The following is a 12,577-nucleotide window of genomic DNA, read 5'->3' on the forward strand; positions in this document are numbered from 1 at the left end:
TTTGGACTCTCTTGTTAGTATTTAAGGCGCTACCGGACCCTTTGAATCTGGCATGTGGGGAACAGTTTAAACCAATCCATGGCAAATCTTTTGATACCTAGGTCTGCTTCCAAATAAAACACCTCAACTAGAAGTAGCCATGGGAAACACATGGGCTCATGCTGACACATGCTCTACAGTATTACACAATAGGGTGCGTAATACCCTTTTCACTTCTTCCCGACCTGCAACTATGTGCAAGACTTGAGGCGAAAGTAGTATCGATTACAAAACAGGACCACGTAAACCAAAATTCGAGAAATATGCCTAGAAATAGCATCTAGAAATATATCTAAGCACATTGTCAGCCACACAATTCAGTTACAGGCATAGTCACGTCTCAATGGACTGCATCCATGAAAAGGAGCAGTGGGCATTATCTTTGTTCAGAATTTGTGTAATTTTTTTTTTCTTACATGCTAGAACTTCTGACTACCCTCAGGCACATAGGAGCATAGAGTAATGTTTGAACAGTACACAGATTCCTCTGAACAGAAAATGCTTCCATAGTTGCAAAAATCACTGTATCCAGGTAGGACTGACTCGCATGACTTTCTGCACGCATGTTTGGGCATGTATAGGGCCAAGGATGGGTCACATCGTCTTGCTTCCAGAGGGAAAAGACACAGTGAACCCATCCTCGGTTAATTTGTGGTACATACAAGCGCTAGGAGACTGGCACGTTCTTTTCCCCGCTAGTAAATCTCAAGTGAAACTATGTAGTTATGGAACATTACAAACGTAAGATAATATGATGGAATTTTGATTAAATCCACTAACGGAAAGCAAAAAGGAAACCCTAAGGGGGGGGGGGAACTTGCAAATGAATTTTCTTTGTTAGTCCAAAGGAGACACAAGACTCTCTGAGTGCTGTATTTATTAGTTTTTTATCTTGTATTTTAAGATGCCTATCTAAAAGGGAACATTCTTTTTCACCTCTGGTTTGCATGGCTGTAGCAAGCTTCATTCAAAACATATGCAAATATGGAATAGGTTACTGTTAGAGTTTTGAAGAGACAGCATCTTATTCCTTTACTCAAATGAATCTGTTAAGAGTACATTTGAATTATATCTGGATTTGAATTACAGGAAAAAAAGGAGGACACTCCTTGTTTTTTACCTTCAGGGCTTCAAGGATGATTTACTTCTAATTGCACCCTATATCTGAATCACACGAAACCTTCTTCCTCTTTACCTCAGTTCAGAAAAAGCAGAAGTAAAAAATGGAACAAGAAAGAAGGCAGCCTTTCTTCCCCCATGACACCTTAAAGGCTGTTTAGTGAGAAGCATATGCTGAAAAAACACTGAGGTGAATTTAAGGCTGCCTGTTGGTCACCTGATAATAATAACCTCTTCACAAGCATAACTTTTGTACTTTTAAAAAACATCCATTTAGTCAAAATTCATTTATGAGAGGATTAGACTAAAGTCTAAAAATATTCATACTGTTTTCCCAGCAATGAGGGCCAATCAAGTTAATGCTGTTAGGGTTATTCTCTGCTAAGCAATTTTGCCATGCAGATTAATTTATTCTATAAACCTTTCATGGAATAACCAGGGTTCTGCAGTCTTCAGGGGTATAACCAGAGCTACAGGGAATGGAACACCTGGCAAAGAGTGAGGTGGGGAGGGATGGTGGCTCAGTGGTAGAGCATCTGCTTGGGAAGCAGAAGGTCCCAGGTTCAATCCCTGGCATCCCCCAAAAAGGGTCCAGGCAAATAGGTGTGAAAAACCTCAGCTTGAGACCCTGGAGAGCCACTGGTAGTCTGAGAAGACAATACTGACTTGATCGGACCAAAGGTCTGATTCAGTATAAGGCAGCTTCATATGTGGTGGACTTCACTCTGTGCAACCTGTAACTCAGTTTATATAACCTGTGTCACTACTAGGGATCAGCACAGATTAATTTATGAACCAAAGTTCATAATGAACTTAGCCAGTCCGTTGGCTCACGAACCATGATTCAGACAATCACACTGTTCTCAAACCACCATGAACTGCCATTTTTTGGGGGGTGAGTGTGTGGTGGTTTCTTTGGTTCATTGGTCTCTTTAAATGCCTTCCCTACACTTACTGAGGCATGCTGCCATGGCTGTTAGTGCAGGGAAGGCCTTTAAAGATGCCAGCCACACCCTCCAGAAGCTCCCCCCAACTCATGAACCAACAAACCATGAACTGGTTTGGGAAACTGAAAAGTCTGCGGCGTTCATGGTTTCTTATGAACCATGAACCACCACAAACCTCCATTTTCCCAGTTTGTGCCCATCCTTAGTCACTACTCAAACCACATCTAATGTGGGTGGAGATGGGAGACAGGAGTGAAGCAAAAATGCAAGTACTCAATTCCATGCCAATTTATGAGCTGAAAAAGAAAGCAGAGGAAAAGGGAATGCAGATTTTAGCTTCTCCATTTTGAAGATGGAGCTTATGATGACCATATGGGCATGCCCAGTGGGTGGGGGTAGGTAAGGTAGCTGGCCACCTAGGGCACCACCTCACCTACTGGATCGTAGCCTTAAGAGATGTATACAGGTTGGGCATAATGTTACCCAGACACTCTCTTTTAACTCAAGGGCCTCCTACTATCCACTGGGGGGCGGGGATCCTATGTGGAATTATCCTGTTTCTCAACATGCCAATTTGGTTGTAAGAACTGACCCATAGCAATAGGCTTCCTAATCCCCAGGTCCCAGAGGGGGATCCCCCGGTTTTACAGGCTTCCCCCCTCCCCCAGCCAGCTGGTCGGCAGGGGAAGCCCCACCCCCAGAGCCATTATGCACCTCCATGAACGATTCCCATAGGGAATGATGGGGAATTGATCCACGGGTATCGGGGGCTCTGGGGGGGCTGTTTTTTGAGATAGAGGCACCAAATTTTCAGTATAGCATCTAGTACCTCTCCCCAAAATACCTCCCAAGTTTCAAAAAGAGTGAACCAGGGGGTCCAATTCTATGAGCCTCAAAAGAAAGTGCCCCTATCCTTCATTATTTCCTATGGAAGGAAGGCATTTAAAAATTTGTGCAGTCCCTTTAAATGTGATGGCCAGAACTCCCTTGAAGTTCAATTATGCTTGTCACACGCTTGCTCTCGGCTCCGCCCCCAATGTCTCCTGGCTCCACCTCCAAAGACTCCTGGCTCCACCCCCAAAGTCCTCAGATATTTCTTAAATTGGACTTGGCAACCCTAAATAGCAATAATGTAAACATTCATATTAAATTTCATTGGATATTGATAATCACATAACACTAGCAAGAGTTTGATGGAATATAACATTTTTCCCATCAAGATCTTCCCTCCACAATGAATCAACCCAGCTAACAGCCCAAACACATCTCTTTCTTTTTGAGGGGAAGTTCTTTAATTTTTATTGGCAGTTCACCTTTAGCTAAAATTGCCTACATAAATGGTCGCTTTCTGCTGTGATGCACCCTTTAATGGACTACTGTATTTTAAACAGCATAAACTATATATATATATATATATATATATATATATAACCAAGTAAAAACAAATTACAAAAATGAACCCAGAACATTCAGTTTGGGAAAGTAAAGAGAGTCTTCCCACAAGCATCTTGGTCTCAGTGGCTTGCTATTATTTATTTAATCAATTTAGTTTTAATAATCTCTCTGGCATTCCAAGGCTCCAAAAATGTCAAGAATGTCATTCACCCAGATGCCTAGCCTGGTAATTAAAAATGGAGACCAAATGCTAAAAGGATTTCAAAGCAGCTCTGAGGAAATACCATGATATTGCTTTTCAAAATCCCAAGCATTTCCCCCTCCTCCTTTCATGGTCTGATTCTAGAGTAGCTCAGCTGTCATTAATGTAAGTAATGGGGTTCTTTTTCTACTAATATTTACCTTTGTAACTTTTATACTCTAATTTGGAGTTTAAAAAAAAGGCTCCGGTCTTGTGACCATAACTGGAGAAGGAGTGAGAGTTACTGAGGCCTAGTGGTGGCCTGTTCTGTTAGTTGCCCGTCGAGTTCCAATGAGCACAGTTCTTGTGATAAGTACTGCCTCCTTCACCAGTACCAGACAAAAGGACAAGACTGGGAGCGGCAATACTTATTCAAGACACATTTTCCTTAAGCAGCTCCCCATCCCAAAGGTCTCTGGTATTGACGGCATTGGCTTGGCATAGAACACCAAAGAGAGTTTGGCTATTTAACTAGTGTTACCAGCCACCAAACACACAGCAGATATCCTGCCGAGTCTGCTGGAGGCAGTATAGGGCTGCACCTTGGAGCTTCCCAGACTTATGGTTCTGGGAGACTTCAATGGCTATGGCCAATGAGGTTGCCTCCTCACAGACAACAGACCTCGTGTTGTCCATGGCAGTACAAAGTAGGGTTGCCAAGTCCAATTCAAGAAATATCTGAGGACTTTGGGGGTGGAGCCAGGAGACATTGGGGTGGAGCCAGGAACAAGGGTGTGACAAGCATAATTGAACTCCAAGGGAGTTCTGGCCATCACATTTAAAGGGATGGCACACCTTTTCAATTCCTTCCTTCCATAGGAAATAATGAAGGATAGGGGCACCTTCTTTTGGGGCTCATAGAATTGGACCCCCTGGTCCAATCGTTTTGAAACTTGGGGGGTACTTTGGGGAGAGGCACTAAATACTATACTGAAAATGTGGTGCCTCTACCTCAAAAAACAGCTCCCCCAGGGCCCCTGAAACCTCCAGATCAATTCCCCATTATACCCTATGAGAATTGATCTCCACATAGGGAATAATGAAGTGCTCAGCAGACGGTTCCTTTCTTCCCGCCCCCATTTCTGGTGACTCTGAAGTGTGGGATTGGCCTCTCTACTCACAAGTTGCAGCCAACTTCTTCCAAGTAACACAGACACCCCATCCCAAGAGGAAGCCTTTCAATTGGAGACTGGAGCCTCCGGAGGGGGAAAGTCACATGATGGCTTTGGGGGTGGGGCTTCCCCCTCCGCCGGCCAGCTGACTGGGGGCGGGAAGGAGCCTGGGAAAGTGGAAGAACCCCCGCTGGGACATGGGGATTGGCAAGCCTAGTACAAAGACTCTCTCAGGTTGTATCAGGTCCCAGGTATCAAGCAGGCCACACACTGGATTTTATCTTTGTGGCAGTGTTGGATATGAATCTGATTACTACTGATGTAGTGGTGTGGTCAGATCACTTTGTTTTGAAGGTCCACTTGGTTACCCCGATCCCTTCCCGGTCAGGTGGCAAGCAGATTTATGCTTGTCCATGGAGACTAATGGATCTGGTTGGTTTCCAGAATGCTCTGCAGGACCCAGTGCCCTCCAGAGACTCATTAGATGAGCTGAGAGATGATTGGCATAGCCACTGATGAAATCAGTCCCCAACACACTCTACACTAGATCACAGTAAAGTTCACACTATAAACAGCATCGCTACTCCACAAGACAAAGACGTTTTACAGGAAGGGGCCGTTGCTAGGTATGTGGCCAAGTCTCACTGGGAGAGCATCTACCTTGAATGCAAAAGGTCTCAGGTCCATTCCTTGGCATCTCTAGTTAAAAGGATCAGGCAGTAGGTAATGTGAAAAATCTTTCTCTGCCTGAAATCCTGGTGAGATGCTATGTGTGTACTTTTATCTGCCATGCCCCCATTCAGCTTTCCCTACTCTCCTCCACCTGGCACCCTCTACCCAGGAAAACTGGCGCTGTTACATGCTATCATTATGTCACTTTGAAGATAAAATGGGGATGGGAGAACCATGTACCCTTCTTTGACCAGTTTGGAGAACAGGAGGAATAAAAATGCACTAGAGAGAGATGACTTCAAAATTAGCTTGGACATTCCAGCTCAGCCAAAGTATCTGGGAGGTATTGATTCTGCTTACATCAGAATTGTTGCATACATGGATAACTTCCATGGGATCCAACTCAGTGCTTGGAATTAAAACTCTATATTTATTTTTAAGCAGGGCTTTTTTGTAGCAGGAACTCTTTGCATATTAGGCCACACACCCCTGATGTAGCTAATTCTCCAAGAGCTTACAGGCTGTCAATTCAGGACCTACTGTAAACTCCAGGAAGACTGGCTACATAATAATAATAATAATAATATTTTATTTTTATATCCCGCCCTCCCCGCCGGGGCGGGCTCAGGGCGGCTGACAGACATGGGAATCCCATGAATCATAAAACAACATAAACAATTTTAGATATCAGTTACAGTAAAGATTATTTAAAAGTTAAATATATAATAAAATAGGTGCTAAATGCTGTAGTCGTGATATCCACAAGATGACTAGTTGTCCATTCATCAAATTAGTCGGGTTCCATCTCAAAGGCCAGCTGAAAGAGACATGTTTTGCAAGCCCTGCGGAATTGGTTCAAGTCCCGCAGGGCTCGCACCATCTCCGGAAGGTCGTTCCACCAGCGAGGGGCTATCACCGAGAAGGCCTGCTCCCTAGTGGCCCTCAGCCTGGCTTCTCTTGGCCCAGGGATTGTCAGTAAGTTCTGTGAGCTGGATCTCAGTGCTCTCTGGGGCACATATGGGGAGAGGCGGTCCTTTAGGTAGGCAGGTCCTCGGCCATATAGGGCTTTAAAGGTGATAACCAGCACCTTATAGCGAACACGGTAGACAACCGGCAGCCAATGTAGATCCCGCAGCCCAGGCCGTGCAGTTTCCCACCGTGGTAGTCCCTCCAGCAGCCTGGCCGCCGCGTTCTGGACTACCTGAAGCCTCCGTGTTCGGTATAAGGGCAGCCCCATGTAGAGGGCATTGCAGTAGTCTAATCTCGAAGTGACCGTTGCGTGGATCACAGTTGCTAGGTCGGTGCGTTCCAGGAAGGGGGCCAACTGCCTCGCTCTCCTAAGATGAAAGAAGGCGGATCTAGCAGTGGCAGCTACTTGGGCCTCCATTGATAAAGAGGATTCCAGTAGCACTCCCAGGCTCTTGACTTTGCGCACTGGTACCAGTGGCGCACCGTCAAAGGCCGGTAAGGTGATCTCCCCTCCCGGCCCGCCGCGGCCCACGCAAAGGACCTCAGTCTTCGCCGGATTCAGCTTCAGCCCGCTCAGCCTGAGCCAGTCAGCCACGGCTTGTAATGCCCGGTCCAAGTTTGTTGGGACATCACCAGTCCGGCCGTCCATCAGTAGATAGAGCTGGGTGTCATCTGCGTATTGATGACAGCCCAGCCCATACCTCCGTGCAATCTGGGCAAGGGGGCGCATAAAGATGTTAAACAACATCGGGGAGAGAACTGCTCCCTGAGGCACTCCACAATGAAGTGGGTGCCTCTGCGACAGCTCCCCCCCGATTGCCACCCTTTGTCCCCGACCGTCAAGAAAGGAGGAGAGCCACTGTAAGGCTAGCCCCCGAATTCCTGCGTCGGCGAGGCGGCGGGTCAGCAGCTGATGGTCGACCATATCGAACGCAGCCGATAGGTCTAGCAACAGCAATACCGCCGAGCCGCCTCGATCCAGTTGTCGTCGGAGGTCATCCATGAGGGCGACCAGGACTGTTTCCGTCCCATGACCCGGGCGGAAGCCGGACTGGCATGGATCTAAGGGGTGTGTGGCATCAGGGGTGTGTGGCCTAATATGCAAAGGAGTTCCTGCTAAACCCCCCCCCCCCTGTTTTTAAGAATTCTTAGCTGCCTTTCTAGGTGGCTTACAATATAAAACAATGATTATAATTCACACACACACACGCGCGCGCATTAAAGACCACAATTAAAAATAAAGTTGAATGCATAAGAGAAATGCTAATAGGATTTGGAATGGAATCTACATATTTATCTCACTGCTTTCTTCCTTTAGTTATTTTTGGAAGGACAAACCACTTTTAACTGCCCAAACAGGAAGGTTTTACACAATGGGTTGGTTGGGGGTGTCTGAGAAAGAACTTTCCTTTGCGGGCAAACACTACCACCAACCCCAAGAAATGTCACACTGAGAAAGCAGCTTCAGGACATTTTATAACAATCTATCACTGTTCATCCTCTTGGCTGTGGCGTAAGTCAGACACAATCTAAACAGTACATCTGTCTTTGGCCAGAATAGTCAGCCTCAAAGGATCTCAATAATTGTTTGAGCTCTAAGCTCTCTAGGAACAAACGGGACACCATAGTCAATGGGACTTTTGTTTCACTTCGGTACATTCTGAAAACTGGAGGAGAGATTACCTGGCAACATTGATCAAATTATTAAATGCAAATATGATGTCAGGGAAAGCTTTATTGTTAGTCCCAGAAGATAATTCCCCCCATCTCTATATATTTAGAACATGTATATCTTGCCTTTCCTTAGACATGCTTGAGGCAATTCACAATAAAAATAATAATAATAATAATAATAATAATAATAATAATAATAATAATAATAAAATCCCAACAATAGTAGCAACAAAAGAATTATCAACATTAAAACAAGCCAGGGGCATAAAAACAGCATAAAACATTCAGGCTAGAATAATAATTAAAAGAAAATAGAACTTCTCAGTTCAAAGCTTACGTAAAAAGAAATGTTTTGGCCTGGTGTCTAAAGGGCAGTAAGTTAGGTGCCAAGTAAGCCTCAAAGGCCAGCAAAGGGGAAAAAATGTCTCTGGTTGCCACCCACCTCACCTCAGCACGCAGGGGACATGGGGGATCAGTGTTAGGTCTGGTTTAGGACTGGTGAGGCAGCCATCCTTCCCTTCCCTTAGCAGAGTGCTCTTTCTGAACTTCAACGCAACCTTTTCTTTAAGTTAAGAAATCAATACTGGTGGATTTGGCTCAAGAAACATAACATAAGTGTAGTGGAGAGAAAGGGTGACTATCTATTCTAGCTAGCTAACTATGGATGGCTTTGGATTGATAGTAGGCCATCTGCTTAGTTCAGATCAGGAGGAGAGACAGCACACTGTTCCTCATGATGCTTGCAGGGAAGAAGAGGAGAACAAGGAAGAAGGAAGTTCCCTGAGATTACATTCTACTGGTTAAAGAGGGTGAGCGAAAGCAGAGCAGACGGGAAGGAGACTGATATTGTCCTAGCTATCTAGCTTGCTCTATGGTGTTTGTAGTCTCAGGGCCGGATCCAGGGGGCGGGGGGGTAGAGGGGGGTGCTTGCCCCAGGCGCCGACATAGGGGGGTCGCCAAATAGGGTGTGGAGTCCATTGTATTCTATGGGACCATAAGCTAGAATGGCCCATAAGGGGGTGCCATTTTTTAATTTTGCCCCCCTTCAAAAAACATGTAGATATGGTCCTGTGTAGTGTTGGAGGACTGAGCAAAAAACATTGCCAGTCTGTTCTTCTAACAATCAGGGCTTCAGAAATGGGTCTTAACTGGTAAGCAGGATGATATGAGAGGAGGCGGTCATTCAATTACCATGACCTTGAACTAGTTAGAACTGCTTAGAGCCAGCACTATGAATGTTGCCCAGAAACAGTCAAGCCGATTCCTCACCGACATTTGCTCTGCCCCCCACTCTTCTCCCTGTGCCGGCTCAGGCAATGGATTCCATGGGCGCCTCTTACGTCACAGCAACTTCCTATTACTGTCGCGGCAACAGGATGCTGGTTTTTTGGAGTTCCAATTGCAAAAGCAAGAGGCACTGCGGAGTGACTGGTGGGGAATTGATGGCGTGTACTGATGCAAGGAGAAGCGTGGGGGCAGAACACATGCTAGTGAGGAATCGGCTTCAGTCAGTGAAGATCTTTCACCACAGGGAAGATATGATCCCTGTATTCAGCCTCCGACAATAACATTTTGGACTAAAGGAATTTCCAGACAGTTTTTAAAGGGAGCCTCGCATAAAGCAGAAATGTGGATATGACCAGAGCATGGATCAGCATGGCTGCTCTAAGATCAAACTTCTTGAGGAAGATAACACTTCTTGAAGAGCATATTTCTTGAGGAAAGGCCATAGCTACTATATGAACTGAAACTGACAAGAGGCAGTATGTGCTTTGGAAGAGACCAAAGCCTCCAAACACAACACAAGATCCAGGGAAACGTCCGTGCTGCAAATCCTGCCCTTCAGGGGGGGAGTTCAACCCCTTCCAGGCTGACTTCAGTTCTCACGATTTGTCATTGATCAACAATATTTTAGTCTTGGCTGGATCGAGTTTAAGTATAGTGGCTCTCACCCATCCCATTGCCTTCTCCAGGCACCTGTTCAGGACTTTCATACACACATCTTCCATATAGATCTACCTGGTAAGAGACATGAAACGACATGGCTTGTGCATCCCACCACTCTCGGCTTGACTTCGCAAACGAAGATTTAAGAAAGGTGCAGTAGTCCACGTCTGCTGCAGGCTCGCTGGTGGCTGACAAGACCAATGCGGGACAGGCAGGTCCGGCCACAGTGGCTGCAGGGAAAAGTCTGATTTGGGGTTGGTGCTGTAGCAGTGCGATTCTTCCTCAATCTCCTTTTGTCCTCAAGACCAGCTATGCGTGCGTTCTCAAAGGAAGAGATAGCCTGGTGGATGGTGTGCCTCCATGCTTTGCGATCTGAGGCTAGGACAGACCACTGGTGATGGTTAATGCAACAGGTACCAAGGGATTTCTTCAAGGAGTCCTTGTACCTCTTCTTTGGTGCCCCTCTATTTCGATGGCCAGTGGAAAGTTCGCCATACAGGGCAATCTTGGGAAGGCAGTGGTTTTCCATCCTGGAAAAGACGACAGACAAGCCAAGTAAACAAGAAAACCTCTTCTTTCCTCAACGCAGAAGGGTATCGAGGGGGGGAGAAGAAAACTGGAGACCAAAGGTCAGAAATAGTTAGGAGAACTTTGTATTAGCTTAGTGATAGAATCCATGAATGTGAAATGTAACTCGGAAATCAAGAATGATTGCTTTGCCTTGTTGATCTGCTGCTAGTATGTAATGTGTATCTCTTAACCAATCAACTATTGCAGTCTAGCTGGCCTAGATTGCGCGCATGATTTTTGCTTTTAAGTAATCTTTGGTTCAGATATTTTATACTATGTGTTTTTATGAATTTTATAATGCTACATGAAATGCTAAATATGCACAATGTATCCAAACAGGCCTCCCTGTAAGCGTGATCGCCAAGGAAGGATCTGATGGCCCATTGGCATTCCAAAAATTATGTTTTGAGTAGTCATAGATAGTGGCTCCAATCTTTTGCAGGTAGTCGGTATTCCCCCGGTAGACACCCCACGCCTCGCGGACCCACCGCCCGTCAGCCGAGGCTCCAGGTTTTTTTTTCAGTGTGTTGTTGCGAGACCTTGCCACCAGATGGTGACGTAAGTCTTGAGGGGGGGAACTGTGAGAAAATGACCCCTCCTTCCGCAATATCAGAGTCACAAACATGGTTGCCAGGGCGCCTGGAGAAGTGAGCTTACACCCGTCTGGCCAGAGAGTGCGAGCAAAGCTATCCAGGAACTAAACGGGACTCATGTGTACAAACCGCCTAAGTGCATAAGTGTTTTAAACAGGCACAGAGTGCTTGCAGACACACACGGACGTTTCCCCGCTACTGCGTGGAGTCCGCCATGGTGAGGAGGAGGCTGCGCCGCCACGGAGCTGTCCAGGCGATCGGTGTTGAAGCGCTAAGCATGGAAGCCACTGTGTTTCGCTAACACCACTTGTAGCCATCTTCCTGCCTGGTTGGGCTTCATTCCTTCTTAGTGGGAACCTCACGTACACACCTTGAGTCATTCCTAGCCCGCAAGCAACCCATCCGTTTTATGAATGGATTAATAGCTCGACTGTTGATCCTAATTGCTCAGTAATAGCTTGAACAGCAGTTTTTACCCGGGAGATGATGAGAAAGAGGAAGGATCTCTCCTGTCACATCCAAGCCCTTTGTCTACACCGGGGATACCTAGATCCATATCTGATTCCCTATTGTCACATTCCCAGATAATCCCATCTCATTCCAATCACCCAACCATTTCCATACTGATATCACTGGAGCCGCCCCAGGCCCTGTCGCAACTTGGAAGTTTCCAGGATGCCCAGGATGAAGGTGAAGCTCATTGGTTGAAGCATACACCCAATCAGGTGTTGCCAAAGACTCACCATTGGTCCAGCCGATGTCCAGCCTCCGTGGTCATCAGCGGAACCTCCCATCTCCCCTCCTAGTCACCTCCCATCCCCTCAGGACTGAGGTGACTCTATATAACCTGTGGACTAGCTACCCACAGGTGTGCTTTCTATTCAGGACTGAGGTGACTCTATATAACCTGTGGACTAGCTACCCACAGGTGTGCTTTCTATTCAGCAACCCCCACTACCCGCTGTATAGATCCATCCCCGATTCCTGATCAGTTTCGGGTCCTCCCCCATTCCCTCATTCGTCGCCATCGGAGTCTTCCTTGGAGTCTGCGAGAGGTAGTATCACCCTGTATGTTCATCCTTATATGTACCCCTATCGATCTATCTATATTTCTATAGACCTGTGTGAATGTGTGATTGTTTTGTATTTTTATCTTGTATGAAAGAACTATTATTTCAAATAAATTACAATTGATTTTATTAAATTAGAGTCCATTTTATTGAGCATCACTCTCTGAATGGTTGAGCCTGGTATACATTGATAAAAAGATTCCTATTAAAGCCAAGTGTCCATTAAACT

This window comes from Heteronotia binoei, chromosome 5, assembly GCF_032191835.1.
Source record: "Heteronotia binoei isolate CCM8104 ecotype False Entrance Well chromosome 5, APGP_CSIRO_Hbin_v1, whole genome shotgun sequence".
In the NCBI taxonomy this organism is placed as follows: domain Eukaryota; kingdom Metazoa; phylum Chordata; class Lepidosauria; order Squamata; family Gekkonidae; genus Heteronotia; species Heteronotia binoei.